Source organism: Haemaphysalis longicornis, unplaced genomic scaffold (assembly GCF_048455015.1).
Source record: "Haemaphysalis longicornis isolate Haplotype H1 unplaced genomic scaffold, Haemaphysalis longicornis Haplotype H1 scaffold_1, whole genome shotgun sequence".
In the NCBI taxonomy this organism is placed as follows: domain Eukaryota; kingdom Metazoa; phylum Arthropoda; class Arachnida; order Ixodida; family Ixodidae; genus Haemaphysalis; species Haemaphysalis longicornis.
This window is the reverse complement of record NW_027526203.1, coordinates 459505434-459523940: the sequence shown is the minus strand read 5'-3', so window position 1 is coordinate 459523940 and position 18507 is coordinate 459505434. Positions and strand designations below refer to the sequence as shown.

Sequence of the window (18507 nt, the reverse complement as noted above, 5' to 3'; positions counted from 1 at the left end):
TTGTCTTGTAGGTTCGCTTTTCCCGAGGACTTTTGCCGTCGGGCTCTAAAAGATGCTGCGTAATATCAACTTACCACAGCCGCAATCCTTCACAAATAAGAAACTAACATTGCATGAACATTTTGTAAATAAGAAGACAACTTTTAAGTAATATTTTTCAAAATGTGTTGCACATTGCAACCTTTTATTTTTTGTTAGCTCAGTATGTTGTGTCATATGTGCATGGGAACTGTACTGTTAGAGCGTGAGAAATGGATCTGTAGCTCGGATTCATTCATTTATTTATTTATTTATTTATTTATTTATTTATTTATTTATTTATTTATTTATTTATTTATTTATTTATTTATTTATTTATTTATTTATTTATTTAAAATAGGCGCATATGCTTTTTTTGCAAATGACGTGAAAAGTAGAAAACGTTTCTGCGTCCCCTGTCTGGTGACGGGGACGCGTCCCTCTACCTGCGCCTCCCCTTCTTATCCCTGATTATCTCCCTCTTCCGCTTCCCTTTCTTCTTCCCCACCCCCTTCTCTGCTTGTCGTGCTTCCTCCGTCTGCCCCCTCCCACACTCCTGCTCGTCTCTCTCTCTCTCTCTCTCTCTCTCTCTCTCTCTCTCTCTCTCTCTCTCTCTCTCTCTCTCTCTCTCTCTCTCTCTCTCTCTCTCTCTCTCCCCTCGGGTCATTTCAGTCCCCCCTTCCCCGTCCCCGTTCCTAGCCCTCCCTAGTCCCGCTGGGCACGTGATTAATCTGTGGGTCACGGGTTACTGGTCCGTGACCACTTGACTCACCGTTGCGCCGCGGGTGAGACAGACAGACAGACAGACAGACAGACAGACAGACAGACAGACAGACAGACAGACAGACAGACAGACAGAAAGAAAGACATTTCAGCATTTACTTAGCCCAAAAAAGCCTATCGTAATTGTAACTCCAAGGGGCTAGTTTACCACAACGTACCTGAATGATCAATCGCGTCGGTCTTGAGAGCAGATTTTACTACTACTGAACCAGATCTGGCATATGATGTTATTAAAAATGTGGCCGACGCAGAACATAACGCGATGCTAAATGTCGGAATTTGATTGCGTGAAGTCCCAGTGCAGACCACAATATCGAGACCAACTCGTTTTAATTAGTAATTAATTAATTAATTAATCAACAGTCAGTGCGTTGGTCGGTCTGTAAGCCACCCAGCCAGTCAGAGTGCAAGCACTAAAAGGTTATACCACAAAAAATATACAGGCGTACTTTGAATCATGTGTGCATGTTGTTAAGCTTACGGGAGCGTTCCGTGCACCGCACAGTAGCACCTGTCGCGGAGGGGTATTGGACAATGGTTTATAAGCATGAATGTATGCTACTTTCACACGATTTTCCGTGGTTGGCACAGCCAAACTATCTGCCGTTTTTTCTTCTTAACTTAGTGCTGATCTTGTAATTGCACGAGCGCCATCACTGGGAACAGCGAACACAGCGATCACTAGCAACGACGTCACACGACCATCCATAGCTCTGAAACCCAGCGGCACTACGGCTTTGAAGCTAACATGCCTGCCACCTCGAAACTTGTTTCGTTGCGAATAATTGCGTGAACTTTCCCATTAAAGTCACTAGGAAGGCTGGATCATTACTCTCACGATGAATGTCCACGTAATGAGGCTATTGAATACGTGTTTTTTTTCTCTGTCTTTTAGTTTCATTTGCTTTCTCTGTCTTTTACTTTCATTTGCTTGCAATGTGCGGGGTTCACACGGTTCGTTTACTCGATTCACTGGGCATGTTTCATGCAGTAGAAGATGCATGTGAAAAACCTGTCTTCTGATCGTATTCAGGAATGGGGGCGGCAAGAGGTTTGCAATTTCCGCCTGAACAGCGTTTGTATACGGCAGCGTTTTTAACTCCTGGCTTACTGTTGTCTTTTGAAGAATGTGTCTATGTTCTGAGCTGACAGAAAAATACAATAAAAAAGCTGACAGTCATAAATAATGGGCGGACAGAAACCTTTTTTACGACCTCATGCCTTACTGTGAGCAGTCAATACCAGGTTCCTTCTATACTAAGCTTAAACATGCCGAGTACTTTCGCTTCAGCTAAGTTTTAAAGGGACACTGAAGTGATATGTAAACATTGCGGGATTACTAGCGCAAATTGTAGTCCTGAGTTCCCAGGCCATGTTTCGACCACTCTGGGCGCGTTTACGCGATTTTATTTAGTAGAAAAATTAATTCGAAAATGCTGTCCTCCTCTCTTTACGCTCGCCCATTTTCTGTGGCGTTTTCGTGTGACGTCGGGAGGAGCCGAGCTCGCAATTGGCTGCGCTACTGCACGGCTCCCCGTCCATCAGACAGAGTCAGTCGGCCCAGCGTTTCGTCCGCCGGCCGCCGACGGGTCGTCGCAATTCGTTCGCTCAATTGAAACGAAGTCAGGACACGTTTGTGAATGGAAGAATGTGCCTTTCTTTATTTGGTTAGTTTGTACACTGTATCTAGCTCCAAGTCAAGGTCGCTTCACACAAGCGCACATGCGACGCTTCGCTGACTGGTACGCCAGTAGGAAAATATAAGGCCTCTTGAAGGCGGGAGAAGAGTCAGCGAAGTCAATATAGATACTAAGGAAATAAAATCAACTGATATTTTTACCGTACAGCGTAAAACTAGGGTGCGGGAAGCACTTTTTTGCGCTGGGCGAGCAAGCCCAGCGGCCAGCAGCACGACTACGCACCTGCGAACGCTTTTCCGTCTAAGAAATGCAATTGCTAGACGTGAGATATTGTGGAAACTTGGGGTATGCTTACTGCACGAGCGCGAAACAACAAATAGTCACCTAAGCTGCTTGGAATGCTAAAACTAAATAAAAGTGTAAACTGGATATACATTATATACCTTATATTTCAAAGGTCGGCCGCGCTCGTCTGTGGCCGAGTGGTTTGCTAGTGTGTAAGGTTTAAAAAGGCGGTAGTCTCACCACACTCTCCAGCACAGTCAGCCACTCGGGTGGACTAGGCTCGGTTTTCAACACCTCTACTATGTAGCGGACATTTTCACAAAAGTATTCCCTCCCTGGCCTCGCATCGACATCATTGTACCGACGGGCCATGCGAGCCTTCCATATACCCCGTAGGGCCAGTAACATTATGAAGTCGTATGGAACTTCACCTTCATTTTCTATGGCTAAAAACCGGATTCCATGACTATCCACAGGAAAATCTTTCTTTAAGGTACGCTGTAATACGTCCCATAGGAAGACCCCGTCCCAACAATCTATGAACACGTGTCCGATGGTCTCTGGTTTTTTGCATGGGAAGCAATCAGGGCCCCAAGGCACAAATAAACCTTTCTCAATCATCCAGGTTTTTACAGGTAGTACACCGACATGCAATTTAAAGAAAAACGATTTAACATAGCCAGGAGCTGGCATTCTTTTAACACGCCGAAGAATATCTTGTCCCAGCCCCACACGGTATAGGGACCAGTACAGTGGGATCGGCAAAACCGTATCCACGAGATCCTTATACAGTTTCTTCCTCGGCACATGAGATAAATATTCCAAGGAGAATCGGGCACAAAGAAACCTTGTGGCATCAACAACTTCACGTAGGTAGCCATGGATTCCACCACCATAAACACAACAGGAAACAATCAATTCGGGCAGTGCTGCACCCAAACGAACCTGACACACTGTGCGCAAAAAAAAGACGCGTACATCTCTCAGAAAAAGGAAATGGTTTACTAGTTGGCGCAAGAATAAGTGCACCAAAGAAAGTCCACCGGAGCGGACACGACGAAACAGATTTGTCCGACTCGTTCGCTCCCATGTGGAACCCCATAAAAACACGGCAAAAACACGGTGCAATCTTTGTACATTGGCACGCCCGCAGTGTAATACCTGCATCACGTACCATAATTTGGAAACGAAAAACAAATTACAAACAGCAGCACGTGCAAAATCGGATAGTTGCTTTCCCTCCAACTTTTCGGCTTTGTCCCGTATCTCGATTGCTTGTCTTCGCCAGTACGGGTCACTATCCCGATAATTTTCAAGCGGGACGCCTAAGTATTTCGTGGGCGTGTCTACCCAGTTTTACTAGTGTTTTTTCACGTGGTGTTATTTTGTCTATGATTTGCATGTATGTATTGACCCAAACCAGGCAATAAAGAGGAAAAAAAAAGTGGCAGGATCTTGGCTTACCGAAGGTATTCAAATATGTTATGCTAATGGCTCGACAAGAGTGATAGTCAACAATCGACTAACCCAACCAATCCACCTTCTTTCATCGGTTCGTCAAGGGTGCCCATTATCACCACTCCTGTTTTGCTTATATCTGGAACCATTGTGCATGCGCATAATAGAGGACAATAATGTTAGAGGGTTCACGCTATCGTCCTTCGAAGTGAAAATTTTAGCATATGCCGATGATGTCGCTTTATTTTGTACTGACAAGGCCAGTGTGGAGAATGCTCTTGCCATTACACAAGAATTTTGCGAGGTTTCAGGTGCGGCCCTGAATTTCGAGAAAAGCTGCGGATTTTGGTTAGGAGAATGGGGAACCACACCTGATTGTTTCGCCGGAATCAATTGGAATAGAGACCTAACTTATTTAGGAGTACCCCTCTCGCAGTTTCGCAATACTGACTCGCATTGGTCGGAGCAGGCGGTGAAGCTACAGCGCCAAGTGAATGACTGGCGGGGACGGCAGCTGTCCATCTTTTCTCGTGCTCGGGCGTGTAACACGTTCCTTGTGACCCGATTTCTTTATGTCCTACAGGTGTTACATTGCTCACGACTCAAGATCCAGGCTTTTCACCGGATTTTTGCAACCTTCATTTGGTGTTCGCGTAGTGAGCCAATGCGTCGAGATAACCTTTTTCTTCCGGTTGTGCGAGGGGGACTGGAGCTTGTTCACCTGTTTCTTTGGCAGCTTCTTTCTCGTTTATTGTACTTTCGAGATGTTCAACATCCGTTTTTGAAAGCTGTACTGCAAATACGTCTTGCACATTTTCTCCCAGATATTGTGGTGTCTTCGCTGTCTGTGGACGCAGCCCGAAGCCCGCGAGGTTTCCTCAAAGAAGTGGTTGACACAATTCGCTTCTTACAGGCTCGGTTTAGCCTTGAGTACATATTTACTGCTACGCGCGAGTCTATTTCTGATGCCCTGGTTTCTGGGCTTTTTCCCACACCTCTATATCGTGTTCTGTACCTACAGTGTCCGTACCAGGATGTCCTCAATAGAGTGTGTAAAATGTGTGTTCCGCCAGGTGTTAAAACATTTTTCTTCAAATTACACACTGGCACGCTCCCTGTTAAAACTTGGATGAAAGATCGGGGTCTGTTTATAGCTTGGTCGACAGACTGTCGGCTCTGTACTCGACCAGAGACAATTGATCACTGCTTTGTAGACTGCAGAGATGCTGTCTTTTTCTGGGACATTCTACAGCGAACGCTCAAAAAAGACATGGATATTACGCCTTTCTCTATCCGATTTTTGCCATTCGACTATCCTGGTGAGCCACCTTATGACATGTTCGTGTTGATTGGTTTGTACAGTCTGTGGCGATGCCGCTTATGTGATAGGCATGCTGAGCCACCAAGATCAACTAAGTCTTATTTCCGAGAAACTGTGGCATTTGTACATAGTGTGTATAGTTCGCTTGATCAACCACCTGACTGGTTCCCTCTTTTGAACGCTTGTGTGTGTTTGCCTGAATTTTGATGTATATTTGCTTCTCATAACTTCAGGGTATAATTTTGTTTGCTTGTATTCTTCGTACTGCAACGTCCGAGCGTATTTTCCCATGTAATAAAGAAAAAAAAAAGTGGCCGAGTGGTTTGGAGCGCTAGGTAAGTCATCGCAAGTGTTTTGCAAGTCACGAGTTCGAATCCCCGCGGGTACGTGCTTTTTTTTTATAGGTTAACTTTTTTATTTTCCGCCGATGTTTTCTATACTGGTTCACCTTTTTTTGGGCCGCAACGTTCATTGCTCCACGAACTAGTTCACAGAACGCGCGCAGGCTGGCACTGGCGCGCTAGCGAGTTCTCGTTGGCGTGCTGTTGCCATAACCACCGACTGCTTGCGGGCAGTGGGCACAGGCCAGAATCAACAGACCCTTGGCCTGGTGCGAACACGCTTTTTACGATACAGGCATGAGTGAGGCAAGCTCCAAGTATGGGGGAAAAACGCATGGCATTTGAGCGTCTGCGGGGACGCGGAGGGCGTTCATGCACTGCGTAGGCCTCGGCTATCACGTGAATGCTACGATTCCAAGCCGTCCTGGGAGGCTTATCTTATGCATTTTACAGCCGACAACATGGAAGAAGCGCGCGGTACGATGATTACTGAGATATTGAGAATGCCCATCCAACAACGCCATCGGTTGCGTTTTACAAAACCGAAACCGAAACCGAAACTTGTTTGATTGCTAACCTTGGGTATCGTCCAATCACAGTGCCCCCTCTTCCCAACGTCACAGCCTTAGTTGGTGCGGCCGCCGCAAACCGCGCATGGTAGTTTTTCTTCTTTCGCGCTTTGTAAAATAATTACCGATTTGTCAACCGGATAAACGATGAAAAGTGTGCTAATTTGAGCCAGTCTACTCAGTGAAAAGCAAAAACGGGAGCTTGACAAATTCACTTCAGTGTCCCTTTAAGTACGTGTTCGCAGAGAAACAGGTATTCATATTTATTTTGAAGGTTGAGCTATCGCGGCATCGAGACAACTCAAATGTCGAAACAAAATGAGCGAACACTTCTGACGTTGATATGTATTAAAGGAACCTTAAGACGAAACACAAGTTCAGTTAAAGCTTGAATTTAGGTTCGTTGGTTCCACGGACGAGGTCGAAAGAAAGGAGGGACACTACAAGCGCGTGACACAAGCGGTTGTAGTATCTCTTAATTTTTGTAAAGACGATAGTCTTTCTTGGGCTACTTAAACCCAGAAATTTCGGTCTGTCTATGTCGGTCTGTCTGTCTGTCTGTCTGTGACTCGATTCAGCCACCCGGCCAAAGTAAAACAAGGCCTGTGCAATAGTCTTATATAGTCACAGCCAAATCTACTCGTCTCAGTCCGGTGTAATGTTCATACTTTTCAACATTGTTGAAGAAGAACAAGGTATTACGCAAATATAGGACAACAAATTAATACATGTGATATTTGCAGTGTTATTTTATGAAAAAAATCATAGATGCTTGATTTTTGCGAAATTAAATACTTCATCCACTGCAGAAAAAAAAATCACTCCGCCGTCGCCTGCTGTCGCCCGCGCCACTATAGCTTCTTGCGGCATTTTAAGAAATTAAGCGGCAACAGTTACGAAAGGTTCCACTAGATAGCCTACCCGTTCTGCTTGGAACGCACGTGGAGTCGGGCACCGTGGTTCTATAAACGTTGAAGTAGGGCGCCTCGATTCACGCGCGTCTCCCATGGTGCACACGTAAGATGTTTTCGCAGCAGCTCTCACGAGACACCGGGCGGCCTTGACAGCATTCTCTATGCGTCTCCGCCGTACGGCAGCGCTGGCATCGAGGCACCCGGCCTGGAGCAGTGGAACGCAATAAATTAAATTGATTTAAGCAAACTTTACCTTGGGAGGAGTGCGATGCAAGAGGAACAACATGAGAGATGAGCGGTAAAGTGAAGGGAGGCATTTACTAGGCAAATGCTGATAAAGACTACCGCCTTTTGTCGACGTTTGCAACGAAAGGAACAAATACGAGGCCATTTTTTTAGATGCAACGCATCTCATTCACCCGCCTTGTCCCTGCATCCGGCGTTGTCGTCGTCGGCGTCCACCCCTCCCCCATTCTCCTCGCCGCGCCAGCTGCGCTCTCCGCCGCTCACCCCCTCTCTTCTCCGATAGCGAACACTCTCTCGCGAAGGGCATTGGATTGGATTCGATTGGCGAACACTCTCTCCCGAGGGGCATTGGATTGGATGGGCTTGGATTTTATTGGATTTGGATTGGATTGGATTAAAGTGGATTGTGTTGGATTGTGTTGCGTCATAGCCGCGGCAGACGCACTGGCGCCGGCGCGTCCCCTCACCGTTATGCGCGCTATAAAACGCGGTGCGCGCCGCTCTGCTCCATCGTTCCAGCGCCGTTCCTCCGCTGTCCAACGCTGCAACGTCCCCCTATGCGTCGCATCTACACAGGGGATCCCGCGAGGGGAGGTGGGAGTTTCTTTTTTTACTTTTTTCTTTTTTTTGTCCTGGACCCTGCGGTGTTCCAACGACATGACAAGTTTGGTCCGTTCACAATATTCCCATTGGCCAAGGCGGTGTGCTGCTGAGCCCAAGCTCGCAGGTTCGATTCCCGCGGCCACGGTTGCCGCTTTTCTGATGGAGGCGAAAAGCAAAAACGCCGGCATGTTCGAGATTTCGGCGCACGTTAAAGATCTCCAGGCGGTCAAAATTAATCAGGACTCCTCCACTACGGAGCGCCTCATGGCCTCTGAAGCGTCGGTGTGTTAAACCTCATAATCAATCAATCAATCAATCAATCAATCAATCAATCAATCAATCAATCAATCAATCAATCAATCAATCAATCAATCAATCAATCAATCAATCAATCAATCAATTGTGTTAAACCTCATAATCAATCAATCAATCAATCAATCAATCAATCAATCAATCAATCAATCAATCACAATATTCCCATAGTAGAATAAAAATCATATCAACCTTAACGCTAACTTCAAACATTTAAGCTGTATAATAAGGAAAAGAGATAAATAATGGTGACTCACCCCCCCCCCCCTAACTTGTAGTGCGCCTCTGAAGCCCCACGAAATTGTGCGATTTCCAGCAGCCGCCAGACGCTACTGCCAATAACATGATTCTACGGTTGCAGCGGAGCTAAACTTCAGTTAAAAAAGGAGCAGCTTCAATGCTAGCATGAAGTTAACAAGCACACTGATTACTCTATTTTCAGTGTCTCACTAATGACCTCTCTGCTGACCGTCTGTACCGGAAACCTTAACACGTTTTTAAAGCGAAGCTTGTTGCCTCTACCACCCGGGGAAGGGACCGTTGGTGTCAACAGAAAACTCACGCGAACAAGTAAAAGAAGTTACTGTGACCGCCAGGAATCGAACCTGGAACGAATACAGAAACGGAGCGAGCTCCTGTTGTCTTGCCGATTGAGCTACGAGCCTACGCGGAGACGGGGGAGACAGACGGTGCACTCACCGAGCACATCTGCGAGTTTACCCCCTGCGTTCTTGTTGAATGACACGCGATAGCTTTACGCCACCTCTCGCGCCGCTGTGCGCTCCGCTCACGGCACGTGTAGCGGCGGTGTGCACGCTTTGTGCATGCGCTAGTAGTCATAAAAATTAAAGGAAGCTAACACTAACACATGGCATTCACTTCTCCGCCGTCTCTGCCGCCGATCTCGTCGCCTCCGTCGGCGGCGACAGAGACGAAGGAGAAGTGAGATCGTCTAACACCGGGTTCGAGCTTCCTTTAATTTTATAAAAAAGAGTTTCCACTCATGTGCTTCAGCAATACAACACAACCAACCACCGTTCATATATCATGCATCGATTTAACCTTAACAAAGAATATCTCTTTGAAGTAATAAAGGGTGTGGTTAAGTGCACTTCACTTGTCTCTGGTTTCACTCTTTGTAGGGCGACGTGTGGGAATTCAAGTGACGTCGCATCGGTAATCATTGTGGGTATCGCTTACAGCTTCTCTTTCCAACCAGTTCACAAGGTGGATTTGCGCGCATTTTTTTTTTTTTTTTGAGAAACAACGTCTTTCAGGGTTTGAATGGAGTTGAACGAGTTATTGAAGTATAGTTCTTTCAAATAAAACGGGGCGTGCGTTGTCTTCACGATTTTTCGAAGTACACAAAATAAAAAACGGGGCTTGCAGAAACGAAGACCTCAATATGGATGTCAGAACCTTGCCTCAATAGCAAGAAATATATTCTTCGGGACATGTAGCACTCGAGGAATAAATTTCACGCTCGGTTGTAGGCCTGTCTCTTATGCGGTTAAATGTACGGAGAATCTTCCAAAGTATAGGGATACATGCCAACAAAAAATGTACTCTGGAAATAGTACAAAGGGCTTTTACCACGAGCGTCAAATATTTTTTGACAGCACTGCCACAAGAAAAAAACAACGGTAGATTCAACTTAAGGAATAACAAGCAGCGCTAATCTATTCAATGCTTCAGCCCCTCCAAGTGTTCTGGTTTTCTCGGCTGATCGTCTGCCTTCCCACCTGGAGGCAACGCCTTCAATTTCATGCTTTCAAACTTCTCCCGGTTTTCCCACACAGCACACGTCCAACGTCTCAACTTCAGCGATGCCATGCCACTGCCATTTCTTTTTCCCCATCTCGTTTTTTTTTTCTGTTCTAGTTCTATTATCCTCCGCCCATTACCCTCACATCCGCTCCCTCTATTTTTTCAAGGAACACTTCGTGACCCCCTATTTGGGAGACAGTAGTGGTTCGCGGTTCATCCTTCCTTCCTTTAACGCTATATTCTCTCTCGTGTTCCCCAGTTTAATCTGAGATTATATTTTTATCTCTAATATATGGCTTTGAAAACTCTTTTATATCGGGGTATTGTTAACTTACCAATATACTGACTGTACAAATGGTTTTTTGTCCCTGACACCCGTTACTATGATCTTGTGTGAATCTGCGCTCTAAGGAATATCTGTGTGAAAATTTGACCGACCTACAGGCCAGGCAGCGCTTCCGCGCGCTGACTGGCCTGTAAGCCGAGTATGCTTTACGTTGTTAGGTCATCCAAGAGACCTTTCCACGGAGCTTTGGGAGTGAGCCTTGGCCACCTCCAGCCTTGAAGATCAGCTGCGCCTGATCAAAAGGGCTGTCGACGCGGGTCGAGCTCAAGGCATCCTGGAATTAGGACGCCTCTCTGAAGCATTTTCTTGATTTAATTAAAGTTTATTTCCTGTCTCCCTCCACCTACACACCTGACACGCGAGCCACATCGACTCAGCTATCGCGCACAGGCTTATGTAGATTTTGCGCCGGTTTTTAGTACTGGACAGTTTTAAGTGTTCACGTGGGGAGAAATTAATAAGACACTAGCTCCCCAGCAAATAGTGTGCGCGGAGAGAGAACGCAATCGACAATGGTGAACGGTGCAACTTTTAACCTAAAATCGGCGGTGCCAAAAAGACGAGACGCGCGTACACGCACGGGACAAACGTTTCGCAAATTTGCGATCGTCTTTCTTAAACCACAACTTTCAACCCATATGAATCAAACAGCCGACATAATGAGTTTACGAAAGCAAACATTCAAAAAGGAAGAAAAACACGCGCGAGAGTGGGGACCGAACCCACGCCTTTCGGTCCCCACTCTGGACGCGTGTTTTTATTCCTTCCTTTCTTTCATACGTAAATTCAAAAATTAAAAAAAACGTAAACTTAAAAAAAAACGCCTAACCATTCCCCTATGCCTCCTTTAGCGTTGTAGACTGCCGGCATTTTTTTCTGTACTTCCTCAACGAGGGGCTCGTTGTATGGAAACCGAAATAAGGACAGGCAGTCAAGAAATCCAAGGAGAGCAAAGGGGAAAATGTGGTAGATAATTTTAGTCTTCTTGAAGCATGTTTTTTTTTGAAAAATAGAAAGTGGAGAAAAACATTCCCGCCGGGTGGGATACAAATGCATGACCTTCGGAATACGCGTCTGGTGCTATGACCACTACGCTACCGGCGACGCTGTGCTCCCTTTCACTTTCTCGGGTATTTATGTCAAGGCAATTATTTCCTGTGCTTGGGGTTAGTTGCCAGTGCCACTCCGACTACTCGGAGTGGCGCTGGCTACCCGCCGGTAGCGCAGTGGTCATCACTACAGGAGTGGGCCGCCAGTAGCGGAGTGGTCATCGCACCAGATGCGTTTTCTGGTGGTCGTGGGCTCGGATCCCACCGGCGGTCATGTTTTTCTCCACTTTCTTTCTTTCTTTCTTTCTTTCTTTCTTTCTTTCAAAACACTGTATCTGTTTCAAGGATAATAAAATGACCTACCCATTTTTAACCTTTGCTTTCCTTGGCTTTCTTGACTGCCTAACCTTATTTCTATCTCCTTTCAACGAGCCTTCATTTCCCATTCTGATTCGCTATATGCATAGCGAAGGTCTCCGTTCTGGCAGTGTTGGTGCCATAGCTATACCTTAAGACGGTTCAACGCTGGTCAACCGCTCCAGACATGTCGTAGACGCTCGAGACACGGCCCGGGGCTTAAAATAAAGGTCGCCTTCACCCCGAGTAGTCGGAGTGGTGCTGGCTGCTAGCCTCAATCGCAGGAAACAATTACCTTAACATAAATACCCAAGAAAGTGGTGGGGAAGCAGCCCCGCCGGTAGCGTAGTGGTCATCGCACCAGACCGGTATTCTGGAGGTCGTCGGTTCGGATCCCACCCGGCGGGCATTTTTTCACCACTTTCTTTCTGACTCAAAAAAATTCTTCATCTGTTTCTATGACCTACCGACTTCCCCCCTTTGCTTTCCGAGGTTTCTTGACTGCCAACCCTTATTCTTTATATATATATATATATATATATATATATATATATATATATATATATATATATATATTGTAAGGGATATAGTTGACCCTCCGGTAGTAGACCGAACGTTGTTTATTGGCAGGAGCAGAAGCAAGGCGAGCGCAGGTACAAGCGTACTGACGATGGCCGAACACACGCGCCAAGCACCTTCAGCCGTACTTCGTCTTCCACCGCTACCAGCGTGCGCGCATACCGTCGTGCATAGATTGGCCACGATCGCATGGCACTCTTTCTTGATGTGGCGCATACCCGGATAAGCTGATGGCGTTAAGAGCTGCTCGTTATCCTTGCTTGATGTTACGGGACTAAGGTGGGCAATGCCTCACAGCCCCTTGACCGAAGAACGATTACGACGACGACGACGATCCGGGCGCATGTTGCGCGAGCTCTGTGTCATGGCCGCTATGCCCATTCTGTAAATACATCGCTTCACCCCATCCCATTGTTCGTCTCATCTGTGTACTGCCGCCACGTAACATTTTGGTGGAGTGCGCGGGATCATCCCCATCCTGGCCTCCGCATCGCATTGTCTCGGCCTTGGGCGAAATCGTCGAGGGACCGTCGGCCATGTCGGGCAGCCCCAGCCCACTGTGACCTGCATTCGACCACGTACCCCGCCCCGTGTCCCCAGCCCGTGTGCCGCCACTGAAGACCAGCCGATGCAAGACGAGAACAAACATACCAAAGAAAACGCCGTGTCCCTAGCCCTTTCGTCCGACGTGGTTCGACTTCCGCAGATGGTTCGTTCCTGCTTGAAGACATCGCTTCTCTGTGGCCAGGCATCAAAGGGATGTCATCTTCATCTGTGGCGGCAGGCAAATCTCGACTGTATATTTTCATCGCATCGCTCACTTCATCACAATCCTGACGTGGCCTCGGCATCAACCGGGACGGTCGCCCTCGACCCGGGGGGTGATGTTACGGGACTAAGGTGGGCAATGCCTCACAGCCCCTTGACCGAAGAACGATTACGACGACGACGACGATCCGGGCGCATGTTGCGCGAGCTCTGTGTCATGGCCGCTATGCCCATTCTGTAAATACATCGCTTCACCCCATCCCATTGTTCGTCTCATCTGTGTACTGCCGCCACGTAACAATATATATATATATATATATATATATATATATATATATATATATATCATTTTACCTCGTGTTATATCGCAACGTGGGGTTCCAACCACAATATGCTAGGATATGATGACGGCATGAAGCCAAAGCAGTTGCGGATAAACGACACAAACTACAGGATAGCCCTACAGTACACTCAACTTTCAAGTTTTCACTGCGGGTTGATGTGTGCATCAAACGCTGTCAAAGTCATATAGCTTCCATTGTAACACTACGTACATTTGTTCTTATCACAGATGCCTGGCCCCATCGGCGCTGGTGATGATTCACAGCGCACACCAGAGACCGGCGTAACCGAGGTAAGCGTGCTATCATATTAGCGCCATTAAAGCGCATCCCAAGCCCGTGGGGAGAGAACTTCGCCGGCGAACCTCGCCCAGAGGCAGCGTCCGCAGATACACGGTGGCATAGCGACGACAAAGAGACAGGCACTGACGGAAGCACCATTTCCTTCGTAGCAGAGTGAACTCGAATACGTGGGGTCTAGACGTGCGAGGGGCCACGTCGCGTTGCGGCCGCTGCTGTTGCCGCTGGGTGAGGTTCGTCAACGAAATTCAGACCGAGGCTAAACGCGTTTACTTTGTTTTGTTTTAAGGATTCTTTCTATGCTCACACACCTTATTCGGACTAATTTGCCGTGATAGGGCTGTCATCGGCAGGCTAGTCAATGGCTGTCCACTTCGTATTAACGTGGAGCTACATGCTTAATTTATACATCGGCTAACGAATCTGAGAATGTGACTCAAAAGGACATCTGACTTTCAATTAGCGTGCTTGAGATGTTTGGCCCAGCTTTATTTGTCGTACGTGACAACATCCAGCCCATAATATAGTTTGTCGTTAAAACGAAACTGGCCATTCACAATGATGGCGAGTACTAGCTCACGGGGCGACCAGACACGACGTAATCGGCACCAACATAGCATTGTCTTAGTGCGCATACCTTCTCCTATCCAGTTGTCTCGCGCGCTAGTCTTCCGTCCATTTCGTGTTGGTTCGCTAAAGATTCTACCATTCAATCTATTACGTAAAATGTTTTTGACTCAGAAAAAGATTGAACGATGTATACTGAAATCATCTTAAAATTAGCCTAAGCAAAAGTAGTAACCTTGTACCTTTGGTGGATTACGTATGAACTACATCCCGTAGTTATACTCAAGGTATAGGTCCAAGTAACCTCTGAAACATTTCTTCGTAAGCCTGAAATGCTTTTTGAGTATGCCTAATAAGCGGTTCTAGTCATTATAATAAATGAACACGACATATTTGAACCAAATATTACTATTCCTTGAGCGCTATTAACGCTGAAAATCACTTAAAAGGTTTTAAATGCAAAGCATTTCAGTAACTCACGATGTCACCCGCGTTGACGTCCGTAGCCCGCACCGCACCCCTCCCTACTATATAAAAAAAAATACTATCCGGCGCCCGGTTTCGATCCCTCGACCCTGCGGGCGGAACGCAATGTACATGGTGCTCTACCCACTGCGCCACAAAGCCGACACAGAATGGGACGCTACGAACGCGCCCTATATCGTTGACTCATTCAAATTACTGCTGACGAGCGCTCTCTCGTCAGCAGTTGCCACAAGTGCAACAACATTAACGTAACGCAAACTACTTAACGTCGTGCGCCCCCGGAAATGCTCTGCATTTGATCGTGCCCCTCGCGAGGGGGATGTTTCACTGCGTCTTCTCTCGGTCGCGGGACCCGTGGAGCCATCTGGCGGAGGCGCGGCACAACTCGTAGCACTTTCTTTGAAAAAGCGCCTCGAAAGCGCGGCAAATATGAAATAGGGATGACGCGCTTTCGAGGCAATCCGCCGACGCGGCTGCTTTGTGTACAGACTCGGCGGCGAGCGTCCCGGGATTCTGGTGCCGACCGAACCCCATTTCTTTTCTGGATTCGGTTCTTTTTCAAAGTCCTGTCATTCTTTGTCGGCGTACTTGATGTTCCAGGGATCATATCGCTGCATGCTGCTGGCCGTGTTCCCTTCAGTTGGTGGGATCGAAGCTTTTGACCCCCGATATAAAGAGCAGTACAGCAAATGTATAGCAGAGATTATACAGGGTGTCCCAGCTATCATGCACCAAGATTTAAAAAAAGAGCAATGGCGTTACTCGAAGAAAACCTAGTGCGCAATGTTTGCAGTACTGTGGAGAAGCGGACTATAATTTTTTCGTTAATGATATTTAACTAATTAATTGTAATTAATTATCTAACTCGAGAATTACAGTCCTAATCACTGAAGTGTCAATGAGGCACTTGTAGGTACCCACGAGGGGCATCTAACTGCGGTATTTTCAGCATCGAACTAATTGCGTACTCAGTCATTCTGACCAATAAAGAAAACCCGCGAAATATGAAAAATACCACGTGATGGCGCCTCCGCGCGCTTTTGCGCGCCTCGTAAAGCAATGCCCTCAAACAGGCTGCCTCTGAGTTAGCCAGAATGTAATAAACAAAAGAAAGAAAGAAGAAATCGCGACCGAGTTTGTGCCTTATCTGCACAGGCGCCCAGCAAATCTTGCTGTTGCTGCTCCTTCCATGCATTCCTTTATCAAGTTGATGCGCTGTCTCTTGGGGCGGGTGACAGGCGAAGCAGTTGCTTTCAATCAGCTTGATTGGGGACGCTGCTTTACAATGCGCGCGGAGGCGTCGTCACGTGGTATTTTTCATATTTCGCGGGTTTTCCTTATAAGTCATAATAAATGAGTACGCAATTAGTTCGACGCTGAAAATACCGCAGTTAGATGCCCCTCGTGGGTACCTACAAGTGCCTAATTGACACTTCAGTGATTAGGACCGTATTTCTCGAGTTAGATCATTAATTATAATTAATTAGTTAAATATCATTAACAAAAAATTACTGTCCGCTTCACCACAGTACTGCAAACATGGCGCACTAGGTTTTCTTCGAGTAACGCCATTGCTCCTTTTTTAAATCTTGGTGCATGATAGCTGGGACACCCTGTATAACGGGCGCTGAGGAAGTCTCGGAGTGGCGCTATGTGTTGGCGACGGGGCTTAGCGTACACAGTGCTTTCAGACATGAAAGAAAGAAAGGAAACGTGGAACGATTCCCCCTTCAGAGTCGCTTTAAGAACATCTAAGCGTTGTCTTCTACAAATTTTACGTAACTTGCTTTTGTGATTATAGGCTTGTGAGAAATTTTACGTCTGGGTTCCTGACCCAGCCTTGGATACAGCTTTCCATGAAGTCTCGTCCCTGTCACCCACTGATCTTTATCCGCCGTCACACATCTACACATGATCATACTTTTCGTTTCTACAGAGTAAAAAAAAAAAATGCGCTGCAGCATTGTGGTGAACATAATCGGATGCATATGCATATTACCGCCATTTATATACGAAGTGAAGAAAATTTTTATTTGGTGGGGTTTGTCGCAGAATGTAGGCAAACAATGTCCTCAGCACTGCCTAGCCGCTGTCGAACGATGCAGCAAAACACTACAGGATTTCCCGCTGAATATAGTCCAAACGCCAGTGACTGTAATCCCCGCGCCAGTGCATATAATCCAGGTGCCAACCAATATAATCCAGGACCCACGCAGTGCAGAGCACACGCCAGCGCTTCGTAATTTATTTGGCAACCAATACAATCCAGGCGCAGTGTATTTTCATCCAAGTTGGATGAACGAGGTTACGTGACCAGTTTAAGCAGATGACTTAAGAACTGCGCAATAAAACAGTCACGTGACTATCTAGCACTCTCGCCTTATTACTATACTGAATTCGCGGATGGTGTCATGCGTATGAATTATCGCATTTAAATTGCTCACTTACTCGAAATTTTAGGAGAAATTGCCAGAATGCCTAACTCGGTGGCTCGCAACATACTCTGTAGAGCATGAAGTCGTTTATAACAAATTTCACTACAGGAAAGTCTAGCACTGCAATCAGGTGCCGTCATGGGACTGCTGGAAAAGGTTAAATTTTTACTTCACCTGCCTTTCAGATTCCTGTGATTCGGGATTGACAACTCTCTTTTCCAGACGGTGGCTCGAGTTTCTTTTCCTCCTAGCCGCACGACGCTCCCTATGCAGTACTTTGGAGCAAGCACTGCTTGCTTTCTTGAGACACTGTGTGTTGCTTTTTTTTCGGGCTGTTGTTAATTCGCGGGAAATAGTCATAGAAAGAAGAGCTCTGAACAGATGGAGAGAACGCAGGAAAATTGGATCGAATCGAGCAAACTTCGACTGCCTCCATGATGGGGAGGGGGAGCTGAGGGGACCAGAGGGGGGGGGGGGGGGGGGGAGAAAGCGGTGTTACTAGCACGGCTGGAAGAAGACTACTGTCTTTCGATAACATTTGGTGCAAAGGAGGCAGATCAGCGGCCTTATTTTATTATTTCAATTCACAATCAACTTATGGGGGGTTTAACGCGCCGAGGCCGTGCACCTGGGCCTCGAGGGCTCTGGATTACTTTTGACCCTCTGGGCATCTTTAACGCGCAGCGAAATCTCGACATACGAGCGTCTTTTTTTCTCCTTCATATGAAAAGCAGCCATTGTGATCAAACCCACGTCCTTGGGCTTAGCAGCATAACTGACACACAGCAGTGGGTGCTATTTTCACTTACTTCCGTAAGACTGACTGGGAATGTAAAGCTGCTTCCGAAGCGCGCTGATTCGTCATGTGTATATTTGTTCACTACCCTAAAAGACTAAAACCCCATAGATATATTTACCGTCCTGGTACATTATTCTGTTGGGGCTACGTTGTTCCACATGGCATATAAGCCACGAGTAATAAAGTAGCAAAAAATAGGCAAAACAAATGAATGAATATAATT

The 18507-nt window shown here is 46.6% G+C and overlaps 1 protein-coding gene across 1 annotated transcript in view; it reads left to right on the top strand.

The window, feature by feature from the left end:
* The window catches only part of LOC144156122 (uncharacterized), an 882723-nt gene that overhangs the window by 197178 nt on the left and 667038 nt on the right, over positions 1-18507 (top strand). The window contains exon 2 of the mRNA XM_077687950.1: positions 13928-13990. The gene's annotated coding sequence lies outside the window, so the exon portion shown is untranslated. The remainder of the gene's footprint in view (positions 1-13927; positions 13991-18507) is intronic.